The following is an 11,390-nucleotide window of genomic DNA, read 5'->3' on the forward strand; positions in this document are numbered from 1 at the left end:
TTAGCGCACACACATAATACACTCGGGAACCGCACCTGTGGCTGCGCTGCTGCTCGCGCTCGGTAAGGGATGCTGTATTCATTCAGTTAGAACGCTGCTTGTTTTGGCTTTAGTCGACAAAATGTCCAGGAAATCTAAATCTTTTGTCTGGCTGCATTTTAAAACAAAGACGACAAGACTGTGGAGGGAGGCGATCGCGTTGCTCCATTATGAGCGCGCAAGTCGCGCGCCTACATTTGAAATCGAACTTGAGCGCGCAAAAGACGCGAGCAGCCTTTTAACGGCTATATCATGCTGACTCAATAGATTGTGTTTTCTTAATGTTTTCGTTTGTACACTTGACGCATTTGAAAACAGCCTAAATAATGCAACAAAACGAAAATAAACCTATACGCGGTCCTACAGCCTATTATTAGGATTGTTTTTAAGTTATTTGTTTTTTTGTGTGTTGTTTAAAACGCCTTGATCGTCAGGACTAAAGTTAACCCATAACTTTGAAAGTAAAGAAGAATATAAAGCCTGTATAAACGAGAGCTTTTGTTAGGATTTTTCATTATGTGGCAGATAGCAGTTATATTTTTTGCAGCGTGTGGTGTGGTCAGGGGCGCGATTGTGATTGTTATTATAGACCTAGAACAGAGCTCTTCACTTTTTGCAGTTAAAAAAATCACTTAATTTTCAAAGAATTGTATTATTATTATAGTTTTATTTATTTATGATGTTTTTTCGTTGTTGTTTTATAAATGCTCAATGACAATTGTTGTTAATTGTTGTTTTTTTTAGTCGACTAATCGTTGCGCAGGACTCGACTTTGGTCGACTAAGGATTTCTTTGGTTGAATACAGCCCTACTTGTTTCGCGCATTTGTTATGGAATGGAGCACAATTATTCTTTTCATTTATTCTGGGAATGTGAACTGTTGGCTGTAAAGGGGGTCGCACACCGGACGAGAAGCGCCGCGCCACGTTTAGGACAACTCCACAGTAACGTTATCGAACACCGGACGCGCACTTTCTCATCAGTGTATGGCCAGCAATCTTGTTATGTTTAATGACAGGAAATGTCTGTTCTATGTTATGATTGTACTGTACAATTAAATACAATCGTTGCTGAGTCTGCATTCTGAAAACTTTACCTCAGATCATCCGTTCACTGAATGAATTGAGAATCTCACCTGAAAAATCCAATAACATCAGCAATTGTCATTCAAGCAGCTGATTTCTGTAAATGAATGCAAAACTAAATGCATATTGAAGCATAGGGCGAAGTCAGGATCCATTAGCAACGATTTGAGACAAAAATAAACCATGTAAATGGCGCTCTGTGGTGCAGCAGGATTTTGAACACGGTCCTGAGGCGTTGCTGGGCGCCGCGGACAGACGCCGAATGGCGCCGCCGGTATGTGTACACTTATAATAATGTGTTCGAATTTTAAATATGTGGCGCGGCGCTGAGCTTCTCGTCCGGTGTGCGACCCCCTTAACGTTAATTTTGTGAAACTGTAGCTGTGGTTGAATACTTACTCGACATGAAAAGATTTATTTTATATTATTTTTATTAAGTTACCAAAAAGGAGGACCAACCACGTCAACTCATTGCAAGAGACCTGCCCCTTCAAACCCTCTCCACCATAGCTTCGTCCAGTGACTCGTACAGTAACATCTGTGATAACTAATTTACTTTTAAACCTGACTTCTCTTGCGGTTACTTCAGTTTAAGGAAAACCCAGCATGTAAACGCAGCATTTATAGAAATCGAACTTTACCTCATCCATGACAACTAATTCGATTTCTGTCTGACTGATTTATCCACGGTGGAGTTGAAAACAACAGTTCCCATCATTCCGCGTTTCTCCACGTCGTCATCAAGCAAAGCCGTTGTTGTTGTTTTGAATGTAGCGCCCTCTAGCGGCATCTAAATCTTAGGTATTGCAGCTTTAAACTATTAAGGACCATGGGTTCATTACAGAATATTCCAAGTATTACTGCAGGAATATGACAGTAGCACAAGAATGGCACACAAATATATTGACCAGTAAATGTATTTCCAATCCACTCAGAGAGTTTCTTTTATGAAAGATTCCACTAGGTGGCGACAAATAATCAATGCAAGGGAACATTAGCGTTTCACACCTTTGGGACACAAGGCAGTGGCCTCCTAGCCTGGCTGCGCCCTCCTACGCACTTCCGCTCAATTTCATTTTACTTCAGTATTACGTCTGGGATCGCTCCATATCCTTAGGTTTCCAGAAATCAATTTTTTGTAGGACCAATCAGCGAATAGAGGGAGTGGCTGAGAAAGATGACGTTGATGTAAGCGCGTCAGTTTGAGTTCAGTAATGGCAGCGGAGAAAGACGTGAGAAAAGCTATTCGGTCCGTTGTTGGAAAAGAAACTGCCGAATATACAGAATTTATAGCCGGATTGTTGTCGTCTCACCTCTTGTTGCACAACTGAGGACCAAGTGAAGGAAAGTTTAGAAGTTTGTGCTGGGCAGTTCGTGCACGATGACCGACGGACGGTTTAGCCTGGTGTTCGCGGTGTTCAGAGGCCCGAGTCCTGGCTGCTAAACTATTGTTGAAGATCCGCTCAGGAGACATGTCAGTCGCTCAGATTCCCGACTGTATATTTACTGATTCTTGTGATGAATAGAACATTTTGAGCCCCTTTGTGCACTCGTGCAGGAGGTTGGTGCGTCAGTTTTACATGTTGGAAATCATACAAATTGGTTGTGATTTTTTAAAAATAATTGTCATAAATAAAAATGTGAAACCATACTTTGAAGATATTTGATTTTCAGTTTTAGATGGCAATGGTTGATTTGTTTTACTAGAAAAAACTAAATGCCACATAAAAATGTTCAAACACATACTTTGAAGACCATAATTAAGGTAATTAAGAAACAATAAGACGTAATATGAAAAATTGTTGTTTATTACACATCTGCAGATAAAGACAGACTGATCATTTGCGGCAGATCAGAAACGACCACAGCGGCGTATTTGTAATGATTAGACACAGCTTCCACCGTTAAATGAATATATCACTGTCCTTCGTGTCAAATATACATTTCGAATTAATAATTGTTCCTAGATTAACAAAACCTGCAGCTCTCGTTGACTGAAATCCTATTGTAAACATAATCCTCTGATCATTCGGACTTGTTGTTTCCAGCCATTTCGGCGCGTGACATACGTCACTCACGACACCCCGTTAGCCATTGGCTATGGCAGATCGTGAGTGACTTTGGGCAGATCCAATAGATTTGAACTTTAATAGTGAACCCGCCTACAAGGAAGAAAACGTTTCTCAATGGAGCGATTCCAGATTCTATGTGGAAATGAAATGAACTAGAGTCTGGTTGAACCAGGCTAGTGGCCTCCTTCAATTGGTCAGAGATCTTACATAGGATTGGGTGCTCAATGCTTTGTCCCTCCTCTAAACCCCCACACTATTGGTTCAGTTTATGGCCTCATTTGGGTTTATTATTACTCATTATTAATATTCATGTCATTGGTGTTCATGGTTCTAATGTCAAGACAATCAGATAGACAAAGTTGAGTTTGTTATTTTTATTATTTGTAAATGACACTGGGCACATGACATATATATTTATATACACACAGTCAAAACTCTATAAATAATAATAAAAAACATTAGCACAGAATACGTTTTACTATTAGTCATACAACAAATAACCCCATATAATATATAAGGCCTGTGTATAATATATGTAAAACAATATAATAACCCGAACAACCCACACCGACTTTCCATCCAAGATGGCATCCTACTGTTCAGACATGTGGTCAACTGTTGCAGTCTTTCAGATAGATGCATCTTCCTCTGTCTGGAGAACCCCAGTCCTGCAGCTTAGCAGCTGCAAAATGGGGAAAAAAGTAATTAAACCACTGAAAATATCAAATAGGTTGGGATGGGAGCCTCTCCCAGGCTGAGGCTTTTACTGAGATTTATATGTATTTATACTTACTCTTCTTTTTCTTTGTCTCATGAGCATAATGATCCTGCTGTCCTCCATCTTGTCTTTGTTCTCATCTTGGGCCATCGTGTAACCCTTTCTAACAGTTTCAAAATAGCAGGATACTAGAGAGATGGGGGAGAATATGTTTATTTATAACTAACTAATCTATACAGTTAAATAGTTGTAGCCTTGGTACATTCTCTTGTGACTTACCTTTAACAACAGCAGGATCTACGTCCGGTACAGCCATTAAAAAGATAGGTTATGACCTCAAGGTTGTGGGGGGAGGATAGACTGTGAAGCAGTAATTAAAGAAGGTTGATTAAAAATATAATTTAGAAGAAAAGACTTTTATGACAGAATAGTTTTAAAGATATACCTTGTCTGTGGGTCATATTTGTGTACATTGTTCCAACATAGTATGAGGGCTCAATTCGAATACATTTATAAATAAAGCACACAAAGTTAAGCAGACACCGTGATGGTCAGAAAATAACTTACCGCAACAGAATTATTCCCAGCTCTCTTTGATTTCTTTGAAGCAGGCTCCTCTTTTGCCTCTTTGAGCTCATTGATGTCAGCCTTCATCTTATCCAACCTCATGTCCATCATCTCCAGCTTTTCAAATATCCTCTTCAAACTTTCATTTGCCATATACACCAGTCTGTTTTCGTTCGAACTCAGAGATTTAATAGCCACATTGTCCCTATGTAAAGGAGTAACATCTCCACTCTGCTCTCCGTAACACTTGTTGAAGATTGACACGATGTAAACCCTATCACCTTTCCTGAATACTAATGAGGGGGGCAGGGGAATAGGGGCAAACTTGAGCTGCCAGTCCCAAAAGAAATTAGCATTTAAAAAGCCAAGCCACTGAATGCATTGTGTGTGTGTGTGTGTGTGTGTGTGTGTGTGCAAGGGCGTAGATTACGCGGGGGACGTGTCCCCCCCACATTTTATAAAATGTAAATTTGTCCTGCGCACTTTTTCATAGGGGAAGTGTTCACGACATGTTGAGGTTTCCGCGAGCCAATGTGTATTTATAGATACAGATTTAACATTCAAAGAGAAAAGATCGCCTATCTACTGTCTCTACACGTGACTTTCACGTTGCCATGGTAATCAGTCACTCGCGCTCGTGCATCACCACACGCCCGTGCTCGTACCCGCACTGAATCCATCGTCGAGGTCGAAAGGAATTCAAAACGGCGAAAAACACTTCACACTTTTTTCGCAAAAAAGTCAAGAACTGTAAGTTGTAATGTGGTATCCGAATTTTGTTGCTCATTGTCATTGATGAATAACTTTGCCTAATTTTCTGCCATTATCTAACTTATTTGCTTCAATCATGCAGCGTTGCACTTGACTTGTAACATGTGTACATTATGTTTACCATATAATAAGGTAACACTTTACAATTAGATTGAAAAAGTTTGTAGACAAACGTTAAGTTTTCTTTAAAAAGCCTAACCAGAGAGTTTGAAGAAGTTATAAAAGCATGAAGTTTGAATGTTTTCAATATGAATGACAGTTTTGGTTAAGTAAAACAGACAGACAGACAGACAGACAGACAGACAGACAGACAGACAGACAGACAGACCGATAGACCGATAGATAGATAGATAGATAACTAATGAAACCTTATTGTAAAGTGTTACCATTCAATATAAATGCAGTATGCAATTGTATGCATTAATGTTCTGATTTAGGTCTTAATTTATAGGGTTCAATAATATTATTGCACTAATTTAATGTTTATTTTTTTCTTCTTCTGTGTTGTCAAGATTGACCAAGAAACAGGGAGCCTAGGGTTGTCAGGTCAGAAAGAGGATGACACTCAAAAAGAAAATTCACAGGTGAAAAGTAATAGACTGGCTTGGCTTTTAAAAAAAGCTTGAATCATGCAGCGTTGTACTTGTACCATGTGTACATGATGTTTACCATATAATAAGGTAACACTTTACAATTAGATTAAAAAGGTTTGTAGACAAATGTTAAGTTTTCTTTAAAAAGCCTAACCAGAGAGTTTGAAGAAGTTATAAAAGCATGAAGTTTGAATGTTTTCAATATGAAAGACAGTTTTGGTTAAGTAAAACAGATAGATAGATAGACAGATAGATAGATAGACAGATAGATAGATAGATAGATAGATAGATAGATAGATAGATAGATAGATAGATAGATAGATAGATAGATAGATAGATAGATAGATAGATAGATAGATTAAATTGTGTGTGTTCTGGAGGCAAACTTAGGAAAAGTAGCCAAGTCTTGTACCGCTCAGATCAAGGGAAGTATTTTTAAAAAAAAATAATCAAAATGATTTTGCCCAAATTTGTCCAGAATACGGTTTTAGGGTTAAAGGAAGAGCTGTAACTATATATAATAAAGAGGAAGACAGACAGAAGCTGACAGAAGCAGAAATGTCTGATCAGTGTGATCTGTGTCTTCTGGGACTGATCATTCTCTCTTCACTTCTCACAGGTAAAGAAATCTGTATTTTCTCTAAACACATTTAGTGGAATTAGTCTGGAAAGAGTTGATTTGAACATGCTCAGTTTATTCTTGCACACATTCACGTTGTGATCTCAGAGTTGTGTATTGATACACACAGATCATACTGTATTATTCCTGATACTGGACATAGTGTCAAAGGGTAACACTTTACAATAAGGCTACATGAATAATCATGTACTAATACTTGAATTAATACTTAATTAAACATGAACTAATAATTATTGAAGGCACGACCGAATCATGAACCAATGAAGAGTTATCTTGAACTACGACTGCAGTCATTATGGATTCACACATGAATAACGGCAGCCTTCACTACATGTTATACATGCTTGATAATTAATTAATTCATTAACATTCATGGATAAACTTAATCAAACCAGAGATACAGGAAGTGGGGGTGCAGCAGCTGCAGCTTTTGTGTTCATTTCTATTTCCTGTATCTGTGTACGCTCTTCTATTGTGTGTTTCAGTGTAAACAGCACAATAACCCTTTTATTTAAACTTAATTTATGTCCTGTAGACCAGTCCGTTGCATTACGATTGAAAGCAGTATCAATAATGTCGAAAATAATGTCAAAAATTTGATGCGAGTCATTCTAGCAAACTGGTGCCATTTGGGTCCGCAATGTTTTATGAGATGTTTAAGGCACAAAATGTCCCAAAATGTGTTTATAAAGCTTAAAGTTATTAATTCAAGTTTTTTTTTTTGTTAACATGATATGCGATAAAATACTATTTTTTAAAAAATAACATACTATTTTTAATAATTTGTCATCAGTACATTGCCAATTTTACATGTACGTGAATTAATGTTGAATGCTGTTCTTGTTATGTGGACTAATCAAATAAATGTATATTTATTTGTATTTTTTAAGTGAATTAATTTTTGTGTTTTTTTCAGTATAAACAATGAGGCCATTGAAATGTCAAATTCAAATTTCAAGATTAAAAACTAAGAAAAAAAATACAGACTTTATATTGATGGTTTCCAATAGCATTTTACTATAAGGAAAACATTAGATTTAAAGAATATATATTTCTGTCTGTGACGGGGTGGTACAAGACTACGTTGCCTGAATAAAAGGTGGGAAAATATGTTTTGTGGAGGATTAACGTATTTTTAAAGTTGTACGTTTTTTAAAAATAATATTTTTTTTTTAATGAAAATTTGGAAAATTGCTAAGTGGAAGTGGCACCCGTTTCATAGAATGACTGATGTTTAAACTGTGTTCTGTTTAGACAAGTGTTTTCATCGATACGCTACTGATTTGCGGAGTTTTGACGAGTTTTATAGACTTTCAAAAATTCAAAAGTGGTGACCTAAAAAAAAAAAGGAAAGAAGTAGCGAGTAGAAATAAGGTGTGGCCCCTTTAAGAGCTGCGCGCTCCCGGATGAATGCTCTGATTTTGTATGTGCGTCTCGATCACACCATGCGGGTTATTTCTGTCTGATGCTCTTTTTAAAGTAATTGTGTTTAGTTAATAACGCTGTGGACGGCTGATCGTGTCTGACAGAGAGTTACAGGAGATCAACTGGGGAATAAAGAGTGAGTTGTGAATTCCCGATCGCTCCGTGAGTCTGTGGCCTCTGAAATGACTCCAGATAAGTGAGATATACATAGTTTACCATGAAGTAGCGTGTGTATGACACGCCAATTCGTATTTCCATTTTTGGCGTGCTATCAAGACGCATAATCGCCTTTCAGCGTGTTTATGAACGCCGTTGACTTAACTTTATATAAATATATGACTTACCTCAACCCCATCCCTAAACTTAACCGTCACTGGGGTTAATGGCATTTATGACTGGAGATTTGACTGCGTGTACAGACACGTGGAATGACGCGGACGTTAATGGCGTAGACATACACGCGGATACACGCGGATAGCTCAAAATGCGTAGAGATAACACGAAAGTGGCGTGTACAGGGATTAAAGTCCTCCGTCGCTACGACGGATTTCCGTTAATTGCAGCGCGTCTATGACGGATATCCGTCAATTGCAGGGTTCCCGTCTGTCCTTATGTCTTAAATTAACTTTTCATAATTTTAAGGCCGTAAATAGGCTTTCATTTCGCAAACAGTGTGATAACTGTCTTAATTTTAGTTTGAATAGGTCTTAAATTAAGGAAAGATGATGTGTATTCACCCTGCTGAGGGGGGATGTGATAAAGCCTGGAGTGGAGCGAAAGCACGTTACTCTCTCCACTCTCAGCATTCTGTAATCACTTTGCTCATGGTCCACTCCGGGTTTTCAATTCCCGCTCACGGAAAAACTGCTCCCTGGAGTCTGGACCCTGTTCACTCAATCTTGTCAGGCGAGGCTACTGCTCGTTTGCTGCGGTCCCATGATAGAAAACAGAACGCGGGTCAATATTGGTCGTTTCTCAATACCAAGTACGCAAACTTCGGACAAACTCCCGAGGACGAGAGGACGCTGCTAACAGCGCGTTAAGGCCAATTTATACTTCTGCGTCGAGGGTACGCCGTAGTGTACGGCGTTGGCTTCGCACGTAGGCGACGCCGTTGTGAGCATTTATACTTCTGCGTTCAGGTATTGGTTGCTCTGCAGTACTGCTCCGAAACGCTAGGAGGCGGCGGAGGGTTTTAATGTTCCACTGTGTTTAGATTCCTCACGGCTAGGTTACTACAAGCAATAGCGACTGAAAGAGAGTGGATCATGTTGGAGTTGGAGCTTATTGGGGTGGAAAAACAGTTCATTTTAGTGAAATTAAAACTGAAAGGCAGAAATGAGAGAAGACGTCGGAGGAGATGGTACGTGTGGAAATGCGTGAGAAGGTACGTGCGGAAATGCGTATGAGGAAATACGATGCTACCAAGACGACCAATCACCGATCTTGCGGTCCGCGTCGTCGTGACGTGTAGTTACATTTTTGAAGAGGTGCGCGTCAGGCAACGCGGAAGGGTACGCGGTATGGGACGCGTCTGTGCGTATGCTACGCCGTACCTACTGCGCGCACCCTACGCAGAAGTATAAATTGGCCTTTATTCTTGATCGCGTCACTCAGCACGCGGCTACTCCGGTTATCAACTCTGCCTTTTTTCATCAACACCACTGTGCCTCTTTTCATTTATAAATGAACATAATTATTATCATAAACATATAAATGGCCACACAAATGTGGTTCAGGCAACGCACATTGATTATCATATATTTATAACAACACAAAATATAGCTAAAACACAAACCTGATTCTTTTTGTTTTCATTTTAAAAATATGAAACATTATTTATCATTAAAACTGACATTAACAAACAGACAGGGTTGTATCGTTTTATTGTATTATGCGTACACATACAGTGAAGAGAATGCATAGTAATGTAGGAAGTGAAATGTAAGAGTTATGTTCTATGACTTTAAATAGGATTTGGGATAATATCGCGAGAACGGAGCCCCGCGAGTTAGAGCGCGGGAGAAAACAGTGAGAGTAGAGTTCAGAGAGAGGAACAGACGAGATGCACTATGTAATCGGCTGCGGCCATTTCACGATGTTGTGATGTTCAATAAACAAGTGTTGTAGTCACCGGAGCCCTTTGTCAGTGCCCTCCTTATTGTGGTGATCACAGAGCGAGGCCAAGAACCCACGGAACAGCGCTGGGTAAGAACTATAAGCAGAGGATAACTCACGCGCGTTACACTGGTGGCAGCGTTGGTTGGCTTGCTTTCTGTTGAGACGCTTGTTTTTCCCGTATTGAACGACGTGAATATCGCCGCTTTAATCTGCAGAGCCGTTTAAAGACTGCTTAATTTTTTTTCACGTGTTTCTTTTGCAAGATCGGATTACGTGCATTTTTTTTTTTTCTTCTTTCTTCCTCTCGCTTAAAATGGCGGACGATGAGAATGACGCAGTTCCTATACAGAGAGACAGACACGCAGCAGAGGACGCAAGCTCACATCTACCATTTAAAATTGACCTCCCTCCTCATTTTTCCGGAGATGGTAAAGAGCCGTTTAGTGCATGGATTCAGAGATTTGAGGTAGCACTAAATGTCTCAGCTGTACCACTGGATAAGGCCAAACTTCTCCCAGTAAAGCTTACTGGTTCAGCATTTGCATACTGGCAGTCTCTCTCCCCTGCGGTGAAAGCTGACTATGAGTTGACTAAAGCTAGTTTGAGCAGTGTTTTTGGACGTACAACTTTTTTGGCCACATTTCAGACATTTTTGAATGCTCGTCCACGTAAACCACAAGAACCCCTTGAAGTCTATGCTACTGAGCTCACAAATCTAGTGACTGAAGCATTTCCACATTATGATACAGCAGCACGAAATTGTGAAATTTTTCGTAGATTTGTTACCGGCTTAGATCCATCACTTCAACTGAAAATCCATGAGCACGGTGCTATGACTTTAGACAATGCCTTGAAAGTGGCCACACAGTGTGAACGTGCTCAGTTGGCCATTAGTGTTGCCAACCCTGCAGCTGTTATGCCTGTCACAGTAAATTCACCACCATCGGCCCACTCAGTGACTGCGACTCACATCACTGAATTAGCAGCAGCCATTGCTGAACTCCGAACAGACATGCATGACTTACGTCAATCTCACCTACGACGAACTGATGAACGCATGGACCAGCTCTCGAGGCGGATTTCCAGCCTTCAGGGCGAGGTGACGTCTTCCACACACTCTCCGCATCAGGCCTGCGCAGCCGTGGACTACGACATCACAGCACGCCATCGCCAGCCTGATCGTTATGATCATCACTACTGCAAGGATTGCTGCTGTTCTTCACAACGCACACAGCGAGGTCGACAACGACACTTTGAGGATGACTGTTATCCCCCACGACGCTACCAGGGCCGTGCAGAAACTGATCGAGCACTTCCAAAGGATGACTTCTCTGGCCAAAGACATTCAAGCTACTCCCC

At 40.0% G+C, this 11,390-nt stretch overlaps 1 long non-coding RNA gene across 2 annotated transcripts; it reads right to left on the bottom strand.

Moving 5' to 3' along the window:
- Positions 1-3,555: 3,555 nt before the first annotated feature.
- LOC120486102 (uncharacterized) lies at positions 3,556-4,874 on the bottom strand. 2 transcript variants are annotated; one of them, XR_016155318.1, is made up of 3 exons: positions 4,482-4,874; positions 4,194-4,274; positions 3,556-4,102 (listed from the first exon to the last, which is right to left on the bottom strand). It is a non-coding gene; the product is annotated as an uncharacterized LOC120486102 (long non-coding RNA). The 2 variants fall into 2 exon arrangements; XR_016155319.1 differs by lacking the exon at positions 4,482-4,874 and adding an exon at positions 4,360-4,391.
- Positions 4,875-11,390: the final 6,516 nt, after the last annotated feature.

This window comes from Pimephales promelas, chromosome 3 (assembly GCF_988280905.1).
Source record: "Pimephales promelas chromosome 3, fPimPro1.hap1.1, whole genome shotgun sequence".
In the NCBI taxonomy this organism is placed as follows: Eukaryota; Metazoa; Chordata; class Actinopteri; order Cypriniformes; family Leuciscidae; genus Pimephales; species Pimephales promelas.